The sequence below is a fragment of the Electrophorus electricus genome, chromosome 20 (assembly GCF_041902795.1).
Source record: "Electrophorus electricus isolate QZ-2024a chromosome 20, ASM4190279v1, whole genome shotgun sequence".
Taxonomy (NCBI): Eukaryota; Metazoa; Chordata; class Actinopteri; order Gymnotiformes; family Gymnotidae; genus Electrophorus; species Electrophorus electricus.
In genome coordinates, this window is record NC_137516.1 from 18,037,501 (window position 1) to 18,056,918 (window position 19,418).

At 47.0% G+C, this 19,418-nt stretch overlaps 1 protein-coding gene across 3 annotated transcripts in view; it reads right to left on the bottom strand.

Annotated features, from left to right (window-relative positions):
- Positions 1-16,755, bottom strand: part of tnr (tenascin R (restrictin, janusin)) — a 111,618-nt gene extending 94,863 nt beyond the window's left edge. The window contains exons 1-2 of one of the 3 annotated variants that reach the window (XM_035536376.2): positions 16,626-16,755; positions 16,413-16,497 (exon numbers count right to left, since the gene is read on the bottom strand). The gene's annotated coding sequence lies outside the window, so the exon portion shown is untranslated. Of the gene's footprint in view, positions 1-16,412 lie in introns of all 3 variants that reach the window. The other 2 variants (XM_027011367.3, XM_081703288.1) reach the window with 2 other exon arrangements.
- Between the last annotated feature and the right edge of the window lie 2,663 nt (positions 16,756-19,418).

Below are 19,418 nucleotides of genomic sequence, written 5' to 3' on the forward strand. Positions count from 1 at the left end.
GTACTGCCACACTTTCCTCGGCATGCCGTGCCAGATTCTAGGTTAGCCCTAATAGCACACCACACGCCGGCCACATCTAAGCTGTTACGACGGACTGATTCTGGTCGTGTCCGTGCGAAACAACAAGTGGGATGACAAACATAACCATAAACCTTCCGGAGAAAGAAGCAAAGCCTCACACAATACAAAATGATCACACTATGAACCAAGCCTTAAAAAAAACCTCCCAAGCCCATTACATTAATTGGCATTCTGTCGTAAAGCACCGCCCCTAGCGGTGATGAATAGCGGGTTCTGGCGGGGAGGAAGGCGTGCGGTGCCCTCTTCTTTATGGCAATCTCGTAATTAATCAGCGTGCTGGCTGGAGACAGTGTTTATGCAGCCAAAATGTCACGGATACTTGGAAGCGCTGGACTGAATTCAGTCGCGATCCTACCAGGCCACAACGATTCTCATCTACACTGCTGCTTGTTAAGTTATGGTAATAAAAGATTAAAAAAAACGAGAGATTTTGTATTCTGTGGTCATCGACCAAGTGGCTTTAGCTAATCTGTGACTGACTTTACGTTTATGGCATGAGTTCTAAAATGTTGTAACTCCAAGCATATTACGTCATGGATAAATACCTTATGTAATCAAAAGGGCTTGTTTATACTTTTCATGGGTTTCATGTCCGGATCGTATCTGGAGATACTTTGGCCGGATTGTATTCATGCTTCTCACTAAAACAAGCCCCAGCATGACCAGTTTCATTCTCTCCTGCAGAAAGCACACTAACACATATGGTATGTCCACTATGGCTTCCTACTGTAAACACGGTTTCTTGCCCACCACTACCAGTGTATTATAAGCTGTCAAATATGGGAAGATACCGGCAGTGACCAGTCTCTGTCTTACAGGTGCTGTCGTTTCCGCTGTGGTCCAGCACACAGCAGACATATTTCCATTTGTGTAATTGAATGCAGAAATACTGTTTACAGTCGTATGAAATGTGGTGGAGATCGGTCTCTGACCAGTTCCCAATGTGGTTTGAGTGATGTGTTCACAGTCCAGATGATCTGAAAGTGTATAGGGGTGTGTGTGTGTGTATGTGCGTGTGTGGGGGGGGGGCATATCCCTAGTTTTCATTTGGCCATTTGAAATCCGAACATGATCTAATCATTAAAAACAAATATTAATGTAATGATGTTAAAAGAATCAAAAGACGCTTGAAAAAGCTAGTGGGTGCCTTCCAGTGGTCCCAGTAGTGGACTGCACAATGAATTCAGCCATTTTAAGACATATTGCAAACTAGAGAGAGTAATAATGTTGGATTTGCAGGGGACTGTAACTACACAGGGAGTTGTGTATAACAGGTTATCACAGTGCACGAAGTTTACCCATTAAAGTTTACCCATCAGTCATGTTCCAGATCTTCTGGCGAGTTGAGCCAGTGCAGGTAGCACTTAAACAGGAAAGTCAGAGTTCACACATGCAAGTGCTGCTAATATTTCATAAATATTTACTGAAAACAATGACGTAAAAGTAACCTGTTCAGAAAAGTTGCAATATCAACCGAAACACCGTTGTATTTACAGTATTTAGCTGATGCTTTTATCCAAAGCCACTTACAATTATGACTGAACACAACTTGAGTAACTGAGGGTTGAGGGTCTTGCTCAGGGGCCCAACAGTGGCAACTTGGTGGTGGTGGGACTTGACCTGGCAACCTTCTGATTACTAGTCAAGTACCTTAACCACTAGCAAGCTGTTTAGCCAACATCAGACAAATATTAACTTTATGTGCAAAATATAGGGTCTATGTTGCATAGCTACAGTTCAGTCTAGCCACAGCAGCAAACAAAGGAACCGTCTAACTGCCCAGCTATCGAGAAAAATAAATCAAAGAGACAATCAAATTACCTTCCGAATTTAGGGATTAAAGCAACCACATTTCTCCCCTGTGATGAACATCATGGGATTAGTGTGTAGGAAACACAAGGTCACTGCCTTCAGGACCCTCTGGAATGGAATGTGGTTTGTACCGTCATACTTAACCTCGCTTGGGTCGGGTTGTTTTTACGTATTCTACCCCCGAGCTCTTGGTTATGGCCTTCCAAAGACCTAATTGCGTGTGGAGCAGGTACGTAAAGGTTTATGCAGTACATATAGTAAACAATGTTATTAGCAGGTGAAGGATGCAGCTGGGTAGTCATTTGCCCTCGCCAGCAAATTGCATTCATGTAGTGCAATGAAGAGACCATAACTCCCTTTGAGAAACACACACATCCTTGGGGTTATTCATGGCTATAAAATATCATCAATTACGCTACGTCACCCCCCTGAAGAGGTGGAGCGTCTGAGCTGGGAACCCACTCCACATCCATAACTCAGGCCTAATTCTCCCACTGAGAAACGCATGCCTGCACCACAGCCCACTGGAATTTAATAAATGTATAATATGGTTATTTCCCTGTAAAAATAGACACTGATGAATGTGTGCCCATACGAATCGTGGATATTTGCGCAGTGCCGATGAATGAATATTTCAGTGCGGGTTCTGTGTTATTTATTCTTCTGCACATGAGCAAGGATTACAAGTGGCTGTTGAAATTATATTTACAAAATTATATTGCGCACGAGCTGTGGATTATATGAAGGGATGTGAAATGTTGGTCGGTGAGAAGGTTGAGCGGGAGCTGCTTGCAAGGATGTTCATCTCGGCGGTTCATATTCCTGCAGCCTCCCACACAATTAACAAAGCAGAGCTTCACCGCTCTCTGTACCATTAATCACGTGCCGCGGTCCGATCGACATCAGCTAACCCCCGCGAAACAACCCAGAGAGAGGCGGGCTGCGGGGCCATCCTGACATTTAAGTGGCTGCCTGTTAAAATGACATTGTTTCTGCTTCCCTGCCATCAGTTTAACCCCTCGCGTTTTCACCCGGGGGACCGCGAGCGAGGTGATGGCCTTGCGGCTCGTCGAGAATGAGTTTCACTGCAAGGCCTGTGTGGTGACTCAGTGATGGTCTAATGGAAGGGAAGGGGAGGCAGATGAAGGCAGTCGGGGTGGGGGGTGGGGCCCTGTGGGGCAGAAGGGGCACCTGTGGGGCAGCGAGCAACGGGTGCACCAGGATCAGCTGTGTGGTTCCAGAACAGACGAAACAGGGAAAAGGGACTGAAAGAGACAGCTGTACCTAACACACACCCTCCAGGTTCACCGGGAAGCCAAAAACGCCTGCCGTGCCTGCTCCCCGAGCGGAGGGACCACTATCCTGGAGGGGTGCGAGGCAACGCCTGGATCTGGGGGAACACGGGAGGCGTCTCAGCTGAGATGCCCTTTGGCCTGCCCGTATATCTCTGACACGGCGCAAACAGCACAGCTGCAGGGGATGGGGAGAGTAGCCTTCCATCCCCAAGGCCCGCAATGCCAAGCACTTTTCTTCAGGGACGCAGGGTTTTATTGCCACTTAATCGGCGCCGGACCCCTCGGCGTTCGAAGCATAACAGGCGCGTTTCTAAGGTGTGACGGGAGGAACAATTCCCTCAGGCCTGATGGTATACCTCCAGTGTTCTGAATAACAAGCTGGGCTATCAGAGAAATGCGGGCTGATAACAGCACCTGACACAAAATGAAGGCGTCAGATTTTTTTCTGTTTAATTTCCCATGAATCATTCTTCGCACCAGCGGTACTGAGTTTCACTCTGCAACAGCCATCCATGCTCTAAACAAAGGAAAAAAACGGAAAACAAAATGGTCCGAATTATGAATGAAAGAATAAACAAACAGATGAAATAAACAGATTAATTAAAACAGAGTAAATAAACAAATAAGTCGAATAAGTCTCTTTTGTTTGTTTTTCTTATTAAATATGAGGTTCTGGAATTCGTTGAGTCCTAACATTAAGGTTGTGGGTCAGGTGGGGTTACTGGAAGGATAGACAGGCTTCCAAGCAGAAACACAAAGACACAGACACACTCCAGTGGAAAAGGACGGATGACTTCCCCAAATTGGCTTTCAAAACCCGGGTGGTCAGTAGCAATCCCAGTGCCAGAGCAAATAAGAACACCAAGGGCCAATAACCTGGATTTGACATCACGCATTTTTTTAGGACCTGGCTTTTAAAGTGTTTCTGTTCGTTTCTGTTCATGATGGAGCAGCTTCCATTACAACTGGGTCCATGTTTCCAGTCCTCCTAATGAAAGAACGGGCCCTGGACTGTCTGGGCAAAACCGTGTTTACCCCGTGATGGAAGCCCACAGCCCCGAGAAAGGGTGAGGACGTGGTTGACGTTGGGAAGGCCATCTAGAACAACTGTTCTGGCCTCTTTTCTGAGCGGTTATAGAGTTTGAGCAGTTACATGGTTCGTGTGATTTCATGGCTGATTGGTCCAGCGTCGTGAGCAGGTCATAGTTAGACTAATTCGATGGCTAATTGTAATTGGGCACATCTGCACCTAGTTATGGGCAGCCTGTTTAAACACTGTTTACAGTTTCAGGAGGAAACTTGATTTCGGAGCGATAGGGACCCACAGGAAACAAGCAGAAGCTCGTGTGTGTGTGTGTGTGTGTGAGTGAATGTGTGTGTGCACTCACGCGGAAAATACTGCATCATCTCATAGAATGCATCCTAGTCGGTACAAGATACCATCGAACAAGAATACTGCTAGATACGGGAGTCAATGCTGATGCCTAGAAAGAGTTACAGCATGAGCACTACAATACTGATCCGCGTGCTTTTCAGTGGTGCCCCTCTCCTCGATATTCCGAGCTCTGACAAGTTTTATATGGGCTTTGTATGGGTTGTTGTTGCTGTTTGTGCTTTCACTCAGTAATAAATACTGCTCCTGCCTGCGACTGTACTTCCTGCATTACTAGTGCTACAATTCATTACGCGGTGTGAGAGGTTACGTGGTTTGAGTGATTGTATGGTAATATGGTTTGCGTGATTACACCATCTGTGAGCGATTACGTGGTTTGAGCACGTGCTTTGAGAAGTAGTGTAGTTTGGCTGTACACCAGTTCTTGATCCTGTCTGGGCTCCGTTGACCAGCCAGAGAGTCAGCATGGCGGACCATACCAAACGGAAGATGCCGCAGGGGGGTGGAGGGGGGCACTTGGGATATCGCGAGACCATCTCCACCTCTGCTGCCCTTCATTCCAGCCTGGCAACCTGCTGTTACCCTGGCAACCGTGCCATCAGGGCAACGGAGGTCGTGGGGGTGAACCGTCTGAGGCGGGCAGGAAAAGGGAAGGTGCTTGTGCGGGTCCAAACACCGACAGGTGCGTTTGTCTCAGGGTCTGGCTCCTCCCCTCACCCGAGTCTCCCCGTGGCCCCCGGGCAATGAAAAGCTACGCTTGTGCACACTTGTTTCATTCAAACAATTTTCCCAGCTCAGTGGCAAATCATAGAAGTATAGAGATAATGTGACGGTTGAGATTCCTTCAAATGCCTTTTTTTCCACCACAAAAGGCTTTCAAGCTCTCATTATTCAAATTATTCCAACAGCAGATGACACGGAATTCACTCCAGTATGAATAGTAAAATAGTAGAGACAGAGCCAAAGATAATTCCACGTGAGGGAATGCTGTTTGTTCAGTTTTCTGCGACGTTTTCAGTCGCAGCCGAAACACTGACGCATCTTGACTGTGTTTTGAAATGCGCTCGACTCTGTAGCTTTGTGTCAGTTGTGCAGAAACGCACTGGAGATGGGTTTCTTTTGCCAGGCAGAGCGCTGAGAAGGCCGTTTGTCCAACACTGGCCGAAGATTTCATGCTGCACCTGCTCCATTTTGTGTCTGGAACCTTCCATGTCCTCTTTAGCCGATCTTTCTCTCTCTTCTCGTGAAAAGACCACGTCTTTAGATTTTTCTTTTTTTAAATGCACTCGCACAAAGATTTTCTTTGTGATCAGATCCCTGTAGGATACTCGAAGCTGCTCTTCCGCGGAGCACTACTGTGGCTTTGCCCCCTAATAAGCGCACTGAGCACTTCAAACTGTTGGGAAGCTCGGCGCTGATTACAGATTCATGATCCAGCTGTCGTTATGATGGAGATGCCCTTGCCACCGTCCCGCACCCGCACACTGGAAGTGGCACCGTTGTTGGGTGTTTTTTCCAGAATACGTTTGGCTCCGATCACAACAGGAGCACTGGTGAACTAAGTAAACAAGTGAGGAGATCTGAGATCTATGAAACACGAGCAGAGCTGATGCTCATGAACGCGCATCGCTAGCGGCGCGCGGAAAGCCTGTGCGTCGCCGCACAGTTTTACACACAATTAGGGAACGCGTGGGACTCGCATTTGGTGTTGACAGCGTTGGGCTAATTAGAAAAAGAAGCGACTTCCTGCCAAACTATCTCATTACTTTACTCACTATTGTCTAGAAAATGTACTTACTCTGATACCTTTAAAAAGATCTGTACACATCGACGACAGACAGTTGGGTAGGTACGAGCCAGACAATTACAGCACATGTGCAAAAGACAGCATTAAAGCCACTCATTTTTGATGGACTGCATGTCAAGTTTACTGTGATAGAAGGTTGTTTTGTTTCTACTATGTTTAAGTTTTAATATTTACAAGCAGATCATTCAAAATAAGAATGTCTGCACCTTTTCTGGCTCCTGTAAAAATGTATATAAACTTCCTTGTGCTTGTGCAGAGCTGCCGGAAGTCAGTGTTAGCACTGGGCCACGGCAGCTAATTATAGCCATGTGATTCATATTATGCGCTTATACATGCCATGTAAGTCATTAAAGATTAAGTCAGTAACTGTAATGTTATTACAAGACTTTAAACTACAATGTATCCCAGTATTTTACAGGGAAATGTAATTAGATTACAGTAACACATTTCCATCCGACACAGTAGAAAAAAGAAAACTGCAAACTATCAAATAGGAGTGATCTTTTTAAAAAGCACATTCTGCCCTTGAAGCAACACAGAAAACAGGAGTTAAGGATTTCGCTCCTGGAATCTCGCAGAGCATGTTATATTCCCGGTGCCCAAACGACGATGGCGCAGGAAGGTGCACTTTATTTCCCGCCTCTATTTTAAACCCATCTCACGTAAGGTTGCGTTAAGGTTAAATAAAACCCACTTGAGTATCACTCGACTGGAACATCCTTATCAACGACGCCGCCAGTTTTAAAATTCACGCCGTTTCTGTTACTGCAAACAGTAGACGGTTCATTTTTGCGTCTTGCAAAGAAATAAATCAGCCCGGTGTGTATTTTTGCTCTCGACTTCCGACCTTTTGTACTCTCCACTTCGCACTAGACTGCATTTGGAGTCCAAGGGGCAGTGGAGGAACTGCGGCAGTTTAAGTGGCTGTAAAAGCGCCGAGCAGAAGCCGCCGTGCGCGCGATAGCTCCGCGCTCGGGCGGCCAGGCTGCACGCGGACGTTCCCATTACAGCACCACTGATTCCATTCGCACCATCATGCAGCAAATTCAGATTCGTGCGCTTTTTCGACAGGGTCTAAAAGATATTAACGTGAGCCCCGCTGCTTTCCTCTCCGCGTTGCACTCTCTCGCTTCCGATATAATGGGCCCTTCACACTGGTCGTCTGTCCGCCATAAAGATGCACGTTGGAAAATTATGGCCCGATTTGAAAAGCGTTGACCTTTGTGCCGCTTTACAATGAACGGCTCATGAAGCGTCGCGTGCGCGCCTCGCCTCGCCTCGGTCACTTTTTTTTGGTAGCTGCGTAAAAACGGGGAAGGACACAGAAAAGGTGATTTTCGCTATGGACGTACAATACATGTGCACGAGCTGACGTGTTCGCTTCAACGTGTGATTCTACCCAATTTCAGGCTCCGATGCTCCAGCACAGACATGCGTTTCTGTAAAAATATTCTTTCAAAACACTTAAGAAATCCCTTTCTGGGGTGCATGCACACACAGGCCGGGGGTGGAGGGTTGGTGGGGATGTCACTGCTTCCGCGTGGGCTTTGCCTACACCGTGGCCACGCTGCAACCACGTATTCAGACTCTTAATGATGGGAATTAAAATGAAACATTTAAAGCGTCTCCAGCAACCTTTAGTCTTGAATTGGGTTTCCTGTTTTTGTTTTTTGTTTTGTTTAGTTTAGTTTTGTTTTTCATTTTATATCCTTTTAGAACTTTTCTTTCCTGTATGTACGCCAATCCAATCTGAGTAATCGAACTTCAAAGGGATCTTGGTTTGCAGTCAATGCAAGTTATGCTTTTTTATAGAACGGACTCCACCGTGCTCAGCCTTATCTGAACAGACAGACGTCTGGTCGTATTTGCAATGGTGATTTCAGAATCTTGTTTCCGCACCAATTTTCCTTCGCTCTTGGCCCCGATTCTTCACAGAGCAGCTCGTGGGGATCACCAGGAAACCGTGGTGGAATGTACTGAAATATATTTTTAACACTGTCTGCACAATGGCAAGAAATGATCCTGGTTGAACACATAAACCGGATTGGTACAATCACATTTTCAGCTGTAAGTGTACATGTGAGGAATTTGGTGTGTTAGTGCACCGTGCTGCGACTGTGCATCTAATCTGGGTAGCGTCTCCATGTGAAGGCTGGCATAAAGTTTAGGTGGCGCGCGCGACTCTGTGATGACGGGCTTAGCGAGCCACGCTGAAGCACAGAACGGTTTCTTCGCGCTTGTCGACATGCAGGACACACGAGGCTACGTCTCTCAGCGGAATGCTAGCTGTGAAAGGTCAGCGCGGACCGTTCCTGTTCAACGTGTGCCTCGCAACACTACACAAAGTCGATACACACCGAGGTCGAGTGAATATCAAGCAAAACGCATGGAAGTGGCCTTTTTCTTTCTTTTCCCAAGATGCGTAAAAATAAATGATTCATCAGATCCACATAACGGACGGAGTAGCAGCTTTTTCTGGGAGCCCACATGCTGCAGTCTGGAAAGGGAACCATCATGGGCTCCGAGGCATGTGCCAAGTCCATCCACAACGGCCTGGTTACAACAAAAGCCTCGTGTCAGGCCGAATGCCGTAATGCTTATTACAGGCGTGTCCGCAGTAACACTCACGCACACACACGTGCACACATACACGCGCAAGCTCACACACACACACACACACACACACACAGAGGCGTGCTGCCAGCTACAGGAAGCCTCGCCGGACCGCAAGCTCGAATAATGAGAGACATTAATTCAGACGGTGGAGGTCGTGGCTGGGTTTTCTAAAAGCTGATCAGGCTGGAGGGTTTTTTTACTCACTCACGTGTACGCATGTGCGAGGCTTCAAGATATTACCAGTACTTTACGACACACAGTGCTTTTCTGGAAAAAAAGGGACTTTGAATATTGTAGATTAATGGCAGGTTACCGATCGGAGAAGCACAAATGTAATTCTCTTTCACTGCTTTTAAAAAATCTTACATATTAAACTTATTTTTGACAGTATTAACAGTATTCTGTCCTCCATAATTTGAAAAAAGAAAAGTTGAATTTGCATAGATAGATAGATAGATAGATAGATAGATAGATAGATAGATAGATAGATAGATAGATAGATAGATAGAAAAAAGCAATTCCCTGTACTACTGTTGTACAATGTGAGAATACCAAAATATGTGTGTCAGTAAAATCATACAGAAGGGCTTAAAAGCACATGACGTCCAGGAGACCCCACATCTCCAGCTACAGAAACCGTCGACTGGTGCCATTTTGATCTAACATTTGACTACAGCACATATTCCCTGAGAGTCTCACACCGTCGTGTCCCTGAGCTTTCGCTCTCTTCCTGACCTCAGCAACTTTTCAAATATCACTGCAATAAATATTTATGTAGCTTCCAATTTGAAGAGCTTATCTGTTGTGCTCACCTATTCACGCATAACTAAAACAAAACAAAAATGCAAGTTCAAGGCAGGACAGTCAGTGAGAAAACAGTGTGTAAAGTCTAGATAGATGTTGGTTGACAGACAGACAGACATATGGAGTATTAGTGTTCATAGTGTTCATGGATATATGAATTATGATTAATACTCTGCTATCTTCCCTTTTGACTACAAAGCGTAATGGCTGGGAGCTGTTAGCTGAACACTGCTAGTCAGGTACGTGGGCGTGTCACTCCATCTGTCTGCACAGATGGGCAGAACTTACTGCTGAAAGTCCAACATTAGGAAGCCGTGCAACTTCAAGAGCCGGGTCAGAGCAAAAAAAACAAAACAAAAAAAACCCCACACTCATTCTAGTACAGCATGGCTGCACGGTGCATGGGTTTACAACCAGCCGCAGCAATTTCAAACCTGGCTGTCAATTACCACGAGAGGGGCGGAGGAAAAAGCATTTCAACTACGCACTAAATATCAATCCAGTCTGACGGTCATCTAAGTTCAACTGACTGCTTGTTCATTTCACAAATTGCCTTTATTTGATTGGCCTGTTGCCACAGGGCAAGCAGGAAGAAGCAGGAAGGAGAGATGGATGATGGGTATTCGGGAATCAGGCTATGACTCTAGGGCTCCCTTGGTGGGAAATCAATGGTGTTTGTTTAATTATTGGGTGAATGTAATTAGTGCAACTGCGGTAATTACTACCACTGCCCTGAAGTCACTACACAATAATTTGTATCAAGCCATCTCTTTTTAGTCTGAATGGGTGTATCCCTTTTAATTGGCTCTGGATTGAAAATGTAAAACATTTACACAAAATTAGATCTTTCTCCCCCCACCACACCCGCCCACCTGACTTCATTCCCTTCTGATTGGTTCAGCATGGAAGTCGTGAGCTACAGTGCTCAGGATAGCAGGCTTTTACTGTCTGTCCTTTATGGGCGGGTCGATGATTGCTGCAGACAGCACGCACTAAGCGTGCTCACCCCCGGGGACCCGCGCTAACCGCTGGATTAGCGGCGGTAATTGACAAGGTCGTTGTATCAGTAGGAATCATTTCATACACATCAGCAGAGGTGTGTATCTAGAACAGGACACTTTAAGGGGACGTCTGCGCCCCACGACGGGAGACGTTAGGGATCGAGAGGCGGGAATAAAAACTGCCGATAGAGAACATATTAAGTTAATGATACAATTCCTTCTAATTGCAGACAGATGGAATCTTCACTGGAGCAAATAATTGTTTCATTCCTTAATCACACATGGATTAATGGGAGATTAACCTGACACGACCCCGACCGGTTGGTGCAAATATGGACGCATGGGCAACGGCCTCGATGCTGTGTCAGTCCTCGGCGCATCGCCCTGACAACATGTCGCCCGCAAGGTGTGAAAAGCAGAAGTCCGGACGTTTTTCCAAACGCGCACGATCCCCCTTTCTGTCGGCTCCGCTGACGTGACAGGTCTGCATTTAAAGCAGCCCCATCGCTGGGCCTCTGAGCCAGAACTTTAAACCGCAGCCTCTCAGGAGATGCCAGGCAGCAGTGAGGTCCGTCGAACACACACTCAAGCTTCTGCCATCGTGTTCAAAGCCCCGGCGATGGTGGGAGACAGTAGAGGAAAAAGAAACGCGCCCATGAGCGTCTGCTGAGAATCAAGGACTCTGCGCGCGAAAGCGTCAGCGTAGCGGGAGAGAAAACGTCTGAAAAATGGAGGAGCGTTCCTCCAGGGGTAATTAGAGCGTCTGCACAAGAGGGCAAAATCTCCTCCTGCCCTCAAAGATTCATAGGTTTCACCTGTAGATTGGCCTGCGGCACCTGGGGTTTCGAACCACTAAATCCTTCACCCACGCTACCGATCAGGAGAGAATCCATTTAAGTGCGCTTTCCTTCAACGATTCCCCCCCGACAGAGACGGAACGTTCCTGCGTGCTTTAACATTCCCGGCAGCAGCACGCGGACATTCGCCGGGTGCCGGGAAGCGCTTCCATTCTGATGCCGTATGATAGACAGGGATTGCCCTGGCAGGCGCCCATGGAGCACCGCTAAGTGACACTGCCCTCCGGGTTTATCCGACGTGTCACTCATGGTTTCAGATGCTCCGCCTTCGCCCCGCCTTACCCCGCCGCTCATTGGCCTTCATTTTTTTGGTGTTGTTTTTTTTTTTGTTTGGTTTTCTCCTCTATTATATTTTTATTTCAGCTCAGATAAACAACTCCATGTCACATCTGTCCAGCTCAAACAGTCCCCGGCTGTTGTCTGAATGTCTGTAAATCTCTTCTGATTCATTCATTTCTTCCATTCCTACAGCTGCACAGAGCAATCAATCGCCCTGTTAGCCCCGAGCCTATCAGACAATAGCTGATAAGACAAATGTTCTTTGTCACTGAGTAGTATATAACTTTGCTTTTTCTGGCCCTCATTGATTGTTGATTTCCTCTGCTCAGCAACACTTTTCAAGCTGTGGACACTCTGAAATTTATCTCACGTTACCGGCCAGCAAATCGTCTTTTACCTTCTCTCGTGCTGTTTTCTCCACTCTTCCTTGTCTCTCTTTCACACGCTCACACCCACCCACTCGCACGAAGAGAGACGCGCGCGCACAAACGCACACAGATCACACAGTGCGTACTTGTTACTAACACAGCGCCACGCTATGTTTGCTGTGAGTTGCCAGGTCCGGCGCTACTGAAGCCAAACGAAGAGGCCTCGAACAGAAGTCCCGTAGTACAGCTCGTGCAGAGCCGGGCGGCTCATCAGAGCACGCACTGTTGACTTACGAAGCCCGACGGACTAATTTTGGGGCGCTGTAAAGTCTGTTGTTCCGGGATACCAGCGAACACCAGGATACCAGTGTACTGCTCAGGCCAGATGTGAACACAGCAGGCTTCACAAAGTGGTATTGCAAGGGCTCTCTGGCTCCCCCCACTGGAAGCAGATTGGAGGCAGCGCAGGGGAGGGTAAGGTCAGAACAGTGGACAGATGGGATGGAGAGCAGGTGGGGCAGTTTAGTAGCGCATGTTTAACAAGTTCTGTACTCGTCTCCACCCAGCTTGGGCTTCATCTACCCGGGATACCACGGGAGCTGGACGGGTCTTTACGGCGGGAGGGCAGTACTCGGCTCCAGGCCTGCAGCGGCATTTATCAAACAGATTGGGCCCGTTAGAGAACCGGCAGCTGCCTCACGCAGGGTGGACGGACAAAATAAAAGAAAAGCGTGCTCGTTTGAGCTGTGTGGTTTCCTAGCACGTACACACAACACCTGTACTTGGCTACACACACACATACACACACACACACACACACACCTTGTGATAAGGCTGTTGAGTGGAGGAGAATGGGCTACACATCTGTTCTGCGGGAGCAACCAAAAACCCGTAATGCAGAACTCACATTACAGGGCCCATCAAACAATCTTGGTGTCAGTGTTAATGCTGACCAGCACAGACACCAGTCCTCCGGGCACGGCCCACGTAGGATAGGACCGTTAGCCATTCTAACGTTTTCATTAGTGTGACATTGGTCTTTGACCACCCATATCCAGGTCCAGATCTCTTTTTAAGAGCCACTGGTCTCTGCTAATGGGAATGCAGTTTGATGACCTCAGGCTTGTCGTAGCTATAAACGGAGAAGCTTGTGCAGGCACTGCTGGGTAGTACCACGGGTATGTCCCTGAAACCAAAATATTGCGTAAATTATTAATTACCACGTCGAAAGGGTCTGTTGCTTTGCTGCCTGGTAGCACTGGGTTCCATTTGAATTATTCACTTAGAGGAGGAATTAATGTAAGGATGATATAAAGGGATGGAGGGATGCAGAGATAGAGGGAGAGAGGGACTCGGCTCAGGAGAGGTAGCTGGCTGGGTTTTACTTGGCTCATCAGTCCCCGTGACATCGATGGTGGAGATGTAAACTAAATCTATGTGCATGCCAGTTGCAAAGCAAAAAACCCCCAAAAAACCAACAAAACCCAGACCAGCAGAAAGGTACTGCTGTCACTGTAACATAAATCAGCATGCTTGTAGTTTTCAGTTAGTATCCAGGCTCTGTCTCCGTTAATCTAGTGCTGCTCTTTTTCAGATATCTTCCAGAGCTCCTCAGGACTGGCTTTCCACCGGCAATGAACACGCCGCTTGCTGTCTCAGCCCTAGCCGAGGGGCTGTTGTGGGTTTTTTTTTTACGTCTAATGTCCGTCTGCCGCATTATTGATCTGCATTTGCATAAATTTCACAGGGCCGGCGGGAGAGCTTCCCGAATGGCGGCGTGTTTAATGGATGCCGCTGCTTCCCGGTGGGAACGCTGCAGAATTGTATCAGGCCTCTCGGACAGCAGGAAGCGCTTAGGATTCAAGACCGAGTCTGAAGGCACGGGAGCACAGACAGGGAGGAGCAGTGGGAGTGACGGACAGGTGTGATCCACCCCACCCCCCCAAGAGATTACGACCCAGCCTGGAGCGGGTTGCTCTCGCGGCGAGGAGAAGCATCACGAAGAAGGACCCACACTGCAGAGCTGCCGTGATTGATTTGTCAGCAAAGAGTCAGTAGTAAGGACATGTCGCCGCTATCCTGGCCATCCCAGGCCACCGAAGATTGTTTAATATTGTGATATCATGCCAATATCCAGCTCTGCTCTCATGGCCAAAGTCATCCGACTTTGACAAATTAGGCACTTTAAAAATATGACACTAACCTTCAGAGGGCACCCCCGCCACAAGGAAGAACTGACGCTCAGAAACATTTTCTAGTCAAGATGAGACCTTACAAATGCAAACATTCTAAAGACGGTCTAAAGATGTTCTAATGACATTCTAAAGATATTGTAAAAATGTTCTAAAGATGTTCGAAAAAAATTTTTAAGATGTTCTAAAGACAATCTAGACATTCTAAAGACATTGTAAAGATGTTCTAAATACATTTTAAAGACTTTCTTAAAACATTCTAAAGATGTTATAAAGACATTCTAAAGACATTCTAAAAATGTTCTAAAGATGTTCTAAAGACATTCTAAAGATGTTCTAAATATATTCTAAAGATGTTCTAAATACATTCTAAAGATGCACTAAAGATGTTCTAAAGACAATCTCTCTGAGCAGTTACTCAGTCACAACTGCATCCCTGGGCTGGAACTGCATCTCAGACAGTGCGGACAGGTTTTCCCAATGCACAGAACAATAATAGCTCCATTTCAGCTTTTGTGCACTTGGTATTAAGCTCGTGAAATGGCAAATGCAAACTTGGCACAGAGGCAATTGGATCTTTTCTGGCTTTGGGGACTTGGAGGCTGCTGCATTTGGACTGGATTGCTTCTGTCACCAAACCAGAGGGCAGTGTCCACTGAGCTGCTGAAAGCCCAGCAGACAGTTCAGCCCAAAGCACTGGAGCTGCATCGCAGTAATACAGTCAGCTCTTAAATGTGATTTCGGCTTTATTTAATTGCGTTCTCCCTCCGCGAGGGTAGGCAAGATCACAGAGTCCAGTACCACAAACAAACCAAAATTACACGCACCTACATTACAGAAACACTATCCCAGCTAAAACTGTCACTGAGGTTCTGGTGGGTCTTAATTATATGAGAAGTGAATCATGGGTGATGCCCTCTGAATATCTCCCCATATTCTATAGCACATATCAAATCAATACAGTTAGGCGGGAATGAATGTGCCTGGGTGATGTTACGGCACAGACAGGATTACAGTGGCGTTTGAGTTCATGGCTTAGCATGTCTACCTGCTGAATAGTGTGCTTGTACAAAAAAAAGTGATATTTTAAATGTAAAAAGAAATATATATATATATATATATATATATATATATATATATATATATATATATATATATATATATATATATATATATATATACACATCGCAGATTGCCATCAAGAAGAATTTCAACAGAATCGTCTAAGAACCAGCATTTCAAAATAAAAACACACATGCATTTAAACTGATGGAGTGTGTTTTATAAACTTCGCAATATTGCACTTAAGCGATTTGAATAAAGACAGCACATTATATCAGGAAGAGTTCAGCATTACCAAAGCATTCCTTTCTGATACAGCTTGGCCATAAAAAGTGCAATTAAGGCTCTTTAAATTAAATTAACATTTATTAATTATTGAAAAATAAGCAAAATACACTTATCAGAAATTGCAAACCCTAAAATTAGCATATTCCGAAATATATAATTGTGATCAAAACTGAAATTAGTTCATTTTAAAAAAGAACAAATAGTTCAGATTTATTCTACTTTTGCTATTTACCTTCATGTTCGCAAAAATTACAGAACAAAAACAGAACCTTTAATAGAATCAATTTTGATTTTAAAAACAATGCTGGAAACAATGGGTCCATCAATTCAGCATGACAGCCCAGATTCAGCACAGTCCCTGATCTGGGATCAGTAGCTCCTGACAGCGCGAGGCTCTGAGTGTTCGGAGCGATAACGTTTTGACTGATGCAGAGCCCACAAACCAATTAATTTTCCCGACGCTCTCAATAACCGCTGCTGCCGTCCCACAGTCGTGCCAAAGCACCTCATCCAGGACCATAAACGAGCCCATCTGAAACGCCTGTAGCCCAACTTACCCAGTTAGGGGAGCCCACTTAACGGTGTCGGGCTGCTCCCGGTCCTTCGCGACTGTGTCTCCACTCCTCCGCGCCAATCCCCACGCTAAGAAAAAAAAAAGCCTCTGGTTTGGGCGTGTATCGGCAATGCCGTATCGATCTGTTGGCCAAGCGCTGTGTTGGCTGTCACCGTCACCGGTTAGACGGGAGCTCCTCGCAGCCTGCCTGTCGTACCTACAGTGTGGAAGCTGTGGTCCTTATTCTCCTCCTCTCTCTCTCTCTCTCTCTCTCTCTCTCTCTCTCTCTCTCTCTCACACACACACACACACACACACACAATGTCAGTGTATCTGTCTCCAGCACCGCGCTGCCTCCTTCTCTGTTCACTCCCCTGACACCCTTCCTCTGGTTTCTGCCCCCCCGCCCATTTTACCACCCGCCCCCCCTCATTCTATTGATCTCCCCATGCTGGTGTTCTCATCCTGTAGCCCCTGGTGGGTGTTCCAGTGGACGTCTCTAGCCAACCCCGGCATAATCTCCCAAGGCTTAGTCCGGCGACAGTCCCATTGACACGCAGAGAGAGAGAAAGAGAGAGAGAGAGAGAGAGAGAGAGAAAGAGAGAGAGAAGGGGGAGGGGAAGACACAGAGAGAGCAATAGAAAGAGAAAGAGAAAGAGAGAGAGAGAGAGAGAGACCGCAGAGTGTGCCAAGGGAGAAAAGCTACAAAGGAGACCTCTCCATCCTCTCTTTTATCTCCTGTTCTTTCTCTCTGCTGCCCAGTGCGATCTGGCCATCAGCCGGGGCAGCGGGACCCCTGCCTCGGCGAACCCGAGACACGCATTTCAGCGGGTGGTCTTAGCCAAAACGAATATAAATGGGGACGGTGATGTCTCATTACCCCGGGCATCCACCACACAAGCTGGCAGGGGGCTGGGCTGTGGTCTGTCGGCATGCGTCGGCCCCGCCTCCTCGCGTCCGTGGAAACAGACGACATCATCGCCACGGTGAAGGGAGAGGACCTCCGCCATCAGTAGAAGATGAGCCAGCAGAACGTTCTCTGCTCCATAAAAGTACCAGAGGATGGCCAGCACCTACAGAGATCCTCCAGAGATGCTCCACTTGTATGGACCGTGTTTGTTGTCCTGCCACGAAGTGAAGTGCCCCTCGCTGAGAGCCGAGGCGTTTGATTGGGTAAAGACGTGAGCCGATGTTAACCACACTTTCTCACATGGCCAAGGTTCACGGATCAGGAGGCGTTTACTTTGGATCATTTGTCCATCCTCTTTTCCCTTCCTCAGTTTCCTCGTTCTGTCGCACTAGCAGGCTGGTGTCCCGTCAGGCCATCGGACCTTGTCGCATAGTTCTACAGCCTCTAGCAAACTACTGCTGTATTCTCCTTTCCTGATAGTCTTTAACACACTGTTGGCTGTGATGTGTTGTACACCTGTTGTAGGTCTGTTTTACTTCATGACTGAAAGCACTACTGTGGGCTTTCACTGTCTGCCACGGCTGTTACTAAGTCTGCTAAGTTCACCGATGTGTTCTTCTTTACAATGCACTAAAAACACACCTAATGTCAGGGCTATGTGCCCCATCTATTCTGGCCCGATCCGTTTTGGATCTGTTCTGGTATTCTGGTTCTCTCACCCTCGCGACGGCGCTCTTTAATGGTACCTCTGCTCCTCATGTTGGGAATCAGCAGATGCCAAAACCAGACGTGAATCAACTCTAGAACTTTTTTGTTAACTAACGACTCAATGACACGGTTGGCTGAAACACGTCCATTGTATCAGACTCTGGTAGTGGGATGGAGGTGGATGTTGTGTTGGTGTGAGCGTATCAGACTCTGGTAGTGGGATGGAGATGGATGTTGTGTTGGTGTGAGCGTATCAGACTCTGGTAGTTGTATGGAGATGGACGTTGTGTTGGTGTGAGCGTATCGGACTCTGGTAGTGGTATGGAGTTGGGCGTTGTGTTAGCGTATCAGACTCTGATAGTGGGATGGAGGTGGATGATGTGTGAGCGTATCAGACTCTGGTAGTGGTATGGAGGTGGATGTTGTGTTGGTGTGAGCATATCAGACTCTGGTAGTGGTATGGAGGTGGAGGTTGTGTGAGCGTATCAGACTCTGGTAGTGGTATGGAGGTGGATGTTGTGTGAGCATATCAGACTCTGGTAGTGGTATGGAGGTGGATGTTGTGTTGGTGTGAGCATATCAGACTCTGGTAGTGGTATGGAGGTGGAGGTTGTGTGAGCGTATCAGACTCTGGTAGTGGTATGGAGATGGATGTTGTGTGAGTATATCAGACTCTGGTAGTGGTATGAAGGTGGATGTTGTGTTGGTGTGAGCATATCAGACTCTGGTAGTGGTATGAAGGTGGATGTTTTGTGAGCATATCAGACTCTGGTAGTGGTATGGCGGTGGATGTTGTGTGAGCATATCAGACTCTGGTAGTGGTATGGAGGTGGGCATCGTGTGAGCGTATCAGACTCTGGTGGTGGTATGGTGATGGGTATTGTGTTGGTGTGGGCATAGTAGACCCTGGTAGTGGTATGGAGGTGGGCGTTGTATGAGCGTATCAGACTCTGGTGGTGGTATGGTGATGGGTATTGTGTTGGTGTGGGCATATCAGACTCTGGTAGTGGTATGGAGGTGGACGTTGTGTTGGTGTGAGCGTATCAGACTCTGGTAGTGGTATGGAGTTGGGCGTTGTGTTAGCGTATCAGACTCTGGTAGTGGTATAGAGGTGGATGTTGTGTGAGCGTATCAGACTCTGGTAGTGGTATGGAGGTGGATGTTGTTTGAGCATAGTAGACCCTGGTAGTGGTATGGAGGTGGGCGTTGTATGAGCGTATCAGACTCTGGTAGTGGTATGGAGGTGGATGTTGTATGAGCGTATCAGACTGTGGTAGTGGTATGGAGGTGGATGTTGTGTTGGTGTGAGCGTATCAGACTCTGGTAGTGGTATGGAGGTGGGCGTTGTATGAGCGTATGAGACTCTGGTAGTGGTATGGAGGTGGAGGTTGT